Here is a 6,000-nt window from a genome sequence, read left to right on the forward strand (position 1 = left end):
GGAAGACAGAGAGAAATCCCAGAAGCATAGGGAGTGAAACACATTTGAAATGTCTGTCTGATGTGGTTGAGGCCGAGGCCAGAAGCACCAATGACAGAGACTATGGAACAAAGCAAAAGGAGCCGTGAGAGCAAGTGAGATAGAGTGACAGGTGTGTGTGTGTGTCCTGGTCCATAGAGGCAGAGGCTAAGCGACCACCAGTTGAGAGAATGAGGACCAGAGAGATACTTGGCTGCTGGCTGAAAAAAGGTGTTGCTGTGGACCAGTGACAGAATCCTTCCTGTTTCCTGATACCGACTTGTGATAGCCTATTAACTTCCCTAACAAACCCCCATAACTCTGAGTATTGTCTGCGAGGTCTGTGTGGCCACTGCACAGATTCAAACCCAGCGCAGAAACCGAGTGCCGTGAGGAGAACGGTGGTCAGAGAAGGTAAAGAAGGCTGGAGTGAGGAGACATAGATAGAGAAGTATGCATAGAAACAAGGGAAGCCCATGGAGTTCAGAGATGGCCCCCATGCTATTGACTGCACCATCAGAGATGGGCAGCCCCAGCATTAAAAACCAAAGAGATACGGAGGCAACAGAAAAGGAGACAGAGAAAGAGACTCAGCGAAGGGGACAGAGAAGGAGACTCTCGCGAGGTCAGAAAAAAGCCAACCAAGTGAGATGGCTTTGAAGTCAGTTGAAGAAAGGATTTTATAGAAGAGAGCTTTAAACTATGTCAAATGACACAAATGAGCCAAATAAGTGAGAGACTAAACAATGACTATTGGAATAACCATGTGTCATTCATGGCAACATTCTTCAAGAGCAGTTTCTATGGAGTAGTGGCAGTGAAAAGATGATGGAGGGGCTTGGTAGCAAAGGAAGAAAGACATGGGCAGCAGTGTACATAAGCAAGCCAACAGACAAGCTACTGGGGGAGAAAGTACTGTACTTGGAAAGTTACAACAGCCCTATGCTATGATTGACAAACTGAAAATTCTTGTACTCTGAGAATGTGGTTTTTCATGCACTTCCAGGTCCAGTTGGAGCTTCATATTATACTCTGAAAACTTCAAGTGACTCACTATTTCCAGAACTTAGCATTTGAGGAGAGGGCAAAGGTGAAGCTATCAAGGGGCTTGATTAGCAGGCACAGCTAGCGCTTCATCTTCCCAGAGGATTCCGTTCTCATGGCTGTTCCAAGCAACCCCTGAATCCCAAGGAAATCATCATTCAAAAACTCCTGACAGCAATAAGCCCAGTCTACAAAACTTCCTCCCACCAGTTTTACCACCAGTCCACACCGGAGAGTAGGAGGAGAGCTCCAAACATCTGCACACAAGGGAAAGTCCAGCTGCCTGTTAAGAAAATGGTTCTTTGTTCTTCGGGTTTGCAGACGCTGCTCACTCTCAAGCCAATCGCCATCCCTTGTTTGATTCTGGTAGAGAGATCATGCAAAATGAGGATTCTTCCTGTCCTCACCTACTGCTTCCGACGGGGAGCCTCCCTGATGACATCCAGACACGATGCAGTTGCTCAGCATGAGAGTGTGTCCTGTTCCCAACTCAGAATGCCATGAGACTCCTTTGGTCCTGGAGAAAAGGGCCCTGTGAGCGAAGGCAGGGTCCAGAGGTTGAAGGCAGGATGCTCCTCCTCAAGTTGCTTCGTCCCTTGGAAACCCAGGCCCAAGCCAGCTGCCCAGCCCAGCACACTGGGCAAGGAGGGTGTAGGCTCACCCCTGGAGCCAAGTCAGCGCTCAAAGCCACGTGGACGGAGGCTGAGGCTTCGTAGAGTCTCATCTACCAACGCATTCATTCCACAGATGTGCCTGGAAATACAGCCTGGTCTGGCACAGTCCAAAAGAAACACTATGCAAATGCAAGTCTACCAGGTGACGGTAAACTGTCTTGTTTACCAAACCAAAATTATAAAAACTGTTAAAGTGAGCATTAATCATGTATTTTAATTAATGCCAATTTCATTGAACCCAATCCTAAGTGGTATCATTTTCTTATCATGTGTATGATGATGAGGCACGGGGCCACTCTCTGAAGGTTACAGTTCAAACCACCAGCCCCTCCCTGGAGAAAAGTTGGAGTTTTGTACTCTTGTAATGAATTCCAGTCTCATCAGCTCACAGGGGCAGTCCTGCCCTATAATGTAGGGTCACTGGGAGATGGAACAGACTCCATGGTTGTGAGTTTGGTTTTTGGAGGCATTATCATTTCAGCAAGTAATCCACATAAAAATTGATTGAGATTATTTAAATTTTTTGTACTGAGTCCATTAAATCCAGTATGCATTGTATACTTACAGCACATCTCAATTCAGAGAGTCACATTTCAAGGGTTCAATAGCCACCTGTTGCCATCAAGTTGACCTTGACTCACAGTGAAACCAACTGCATAGGGCTCTCATTAGCTGACACTTCAGAAGTGCATTTCCTGGCCTTTCTTGTAAGGAACTTCTGAGAGGAATCAAAGTTCCACTCAATCAGCAGTCAGATGCGTTCTCTGTTGGCACTACCCTCATCTTCCACTGGCTAGTGGCTGCCATTGGATAGCATAGCTCTAGGCACTGGAAAGTGCATAGCATCGTTTTCAAAAAGCTTACAGACAGGTCTCAGAGAAGTAAACAGGCTATTAAAATTAGTCGAAAAATAGAGACAAATTCAGCGTTTTAATGGACCACATGGAAATGGTCCCTAACCTAATCTGAGGGGGATAGGAATCAAACAGAAAGAGAAGTCTAAGATGGGAGCCTACAGGTAAGGACGCACCAAAGGCGGGGGAAGTAGGGAAAGGACATGAAAAATGATGAAGACATCGGGAACAGCATCTGCAAGATTACTGGAACGAAAGGGAATGTGGCATATTCCAGAAACTTCAAGTTCTTCACTGCTGCCAGAACTCAGCATTTCCGAGGAGAGCAAAAATGAAGCTATCGAGATAACGAGAGGCCAGATCAGGTCGGGCTTTGTGAGCCAGGCGAAGGATATCAGGCTTGGTCCCGAGTGTGACAGGAGTCATAAGAGAACTCTAAGCAGAGGTTCTTGGGCATGCCATGTTTCTAAGTTCACCTTCCCAAGCCTCTCTCTTCTGTTGAGAAATGGGAAGCCCACAGAAGCAGAAGTGGCATAGGTTGATTAGATTTCCCAGCTGGCTGATGGCAACAGAGACCAGAACCCAGATTCTGACCACCAACCCACAAGCCCCTTCCACTGCCCTGCCCAGCATGACACAAGGTGGATGTGGGCAGAAGGGAAGCGCCATTTCTCCACACAGCAGAGGTGGGGCAAGAGGGTCAGGAAGGGAAAGAGGATGGTGTGCAAGAGGAAGTGGGCAAGACCCACCGGAGAAATCCCTTCTCTGGTGAGAAGGGAACACGCTAATGAGAACAGCCAGCAATGTCAGGACCTGCTGAGATGGTTCAGGTCATGGGACCGGGAGCTGGCTAGGCCCAGACATCCGGTAAGTGACCCAGCCAGTCTCTCGTCGTTATGAATTGAACTGTGTCCCCCAAAGATAAGGGTTGAAATTCTAATCTCTGGATAGATTCCTGTAATCCTGTTTTGAAACAAGGTTATCTTTGGTATATGAATTAGGTCAAACCTAAATAGGGAAGGAGCTGTGGGGCTGTAGGCTGGATGTTGAATTGCTAACACAAACCCACCAACCACCCTGACAGAGAGGGCTAAGGCTGTCTGTTCCCACAAAGATTTACAGACTCAGGAAACACTGGAGAAGATCCCTGTGGGTCAAAATCAACTGGATGGCAGAGGGTTGGGTTTTACCTAGGATGGGGGAGGGGAGTGGGCAGCTAATCTCATGACTTCTGAGTTATAAAAAGAATCGTTTAGACACAGAGAAGACAGTTGCCCGGTAGAGAGCTAAGATAACCAAGCAATTTCTAGGGCTACAAAGAGACAGACATAGCTCAGAGACTGATCTGGACTTTCAGCCTCCAGCACTTCAAGGAAATACATTTCTTTTACACTGTGACATTTCTGTTCCACTGGCACTAGGAAGCTAAGACGGTAATATATCTGTCTTTTTTTCCTTCATGAAAAGTAACGTCTCGAATGGACATAGCTTGAAGCTATGCCACGTGCCCTGCAGCTTTTCAAGCTCCTTTGCACACGGATGTCAGAAACACCCTCTTCGAGGATACTCAGTCTGGCCGTACAGAGAAGCAGGAAGAGCTCACTGACACGCTTCTTAGATCCTGGGAGGGCAAGTCTCTAATGCCAACCAGGAAACTGGTGGAGAAACCAGGTTCAGACCCCAAATCTAGCTCTCTGATCATTGTATAAATGGACATGGTTATGGGTGAATTGTGTCCCCCCAAACTATGTTATCAATCCTAAGCTGTCCGCCTGGGGTAATAAGCCCATTTGGGAATAGATGGTGTCTGTTACGCCAATGAGGAGGATAAGTGTGTGTGCGCTTTGAGTCAATCTCTTACAAAATATAAAAAGAGCTCAGTAGAACAGCAAAGCAGAAGACACAGGGAGGAGAGATGCCATGTCCCATGAAGATCGCCACAGAGCCAAGGGATAGAAGCTGAGGGGACAAGAACCCTCCTCCAGGGTCGTCAAGAAGGAGAAAGGCTCCCCTAAAGCCAGTGCCCTAAATTCAAGTGTCTAGTCCCTTGTCCTGGAAGAGCTTTTATGGCGTAATGGTTATGCTTGGGGCCAATGACTGCAAGGCCAGCAGTTTTAAGCCACCAGCCACTCTCTGGGACAGATAGGGCTTTCTACTTCCATAAAGAGTTTGTTTCAGAAACTCACAGAAGCAGTTCTGCCCTGTCCTATAGGGTCACTATGAGTCAGCATCAACTCAATGGCAAAGAGATGGGTTTGGTCAGTGACTAAAGGTGTCCGGATCACACTGTTGGGTAAGCATTGGGCTGCTAACCACAAGGTTGATAGATCAAATCCACCAGTCAGCCCTTAAGAGGAAGATGAGGCTATCTATCCCCATAACAATTACAGCCCATAAAACCCTATATAAGGGTGGTAGGAGTTAGAATTGACTTTATAGCAATGGTCATGGATTGAATTTTGTCCCTCAAAATAAGTCAGCTTGGTTGGGCTATGATTCTCAGTGGCCCAGCAGATATGTAATGATCCCCTGCGATGTGCTCAGGGAGTGGGATACAATACTCTTACTTCAGTCATAGCCTTGATCAGACATAAGGGGTGTTCCCATGGGTGTGGCTTCAACACCTGGTCAAAGGAGTGAACAGAGAAAGGGGAATATACTACCACCAAGGAAGAAGACGGGCTGAGAGTCGGGCACATCCTTTGGACCTGGAGTCACAGCACTGCGAAGCTGGTAGATCCATAGGCCAAAACATATGGAACACGGACCTACAAATCCTGGAAGGAGACAAGCATCCCTCCCCAGAGCAGGCAGAGAAAGCGCCCCTCAAGCCGGCTTTCTGAATTAGGACTTCGAGCCTCATAAACCATGAGAGCATAAATTTCTGTTTGTTAAAGCCACTCACTTGTAGTATTTCTGTTCAAGCATCACTAAATAACTAAGACATCTCCTAACAGAGAGAAAAAAAATTTCTCTTTGTGAAATCCATCCACTTCTGTTATTTCTCTTGTAGCAAAACTAAATAACTAAGACAAACAGCAAGAACCACTGACCCGGTAAAGAGCTGGTGGGAATCTCTGCTCACATGGCAGCCACATGTCCGGTGCCTACATGTTCCACCTTGACTCTTGAGTTTGCATGTGTTGGGTGACTCCGGGGATACCCTTAGAAATAGACAGAAATATGTACTCTTAGGAAGGGTCCGACGTTTAAAACTGTACCCACTAACAGGGACGGAATACGACCAGAACAAGACCAAATGAAGAGCTGTGGCTAATGTGCGAGCCTCAGGTAGGCATGACAAGGCTCTGACAGTGTGATAACCAGTCGCCAGGGGATCAGTTCTGACGCCAGCAACCCTATGCCATGTGTGTCCAGGCAGAGCCAGGCTCCACAGGGTTTCAGGTGGC

This window comes from Echinops telfairi, unplaced genomic scaffold, assembly GCF_000313985.2.
Source record: "Echinops telfairi isolate 266 unplaced genomic scaffold, ASM31398v2 ScPeMD7_11;HRSCAF=52, whole genome shotgun sequence".
Classification (NCBI taxonomy): Eukaryota; Metazoa; Chordata; class Mammalia; order Afrosoricida; family Tenrecidae; genus Echinops; species Echinops telfairi.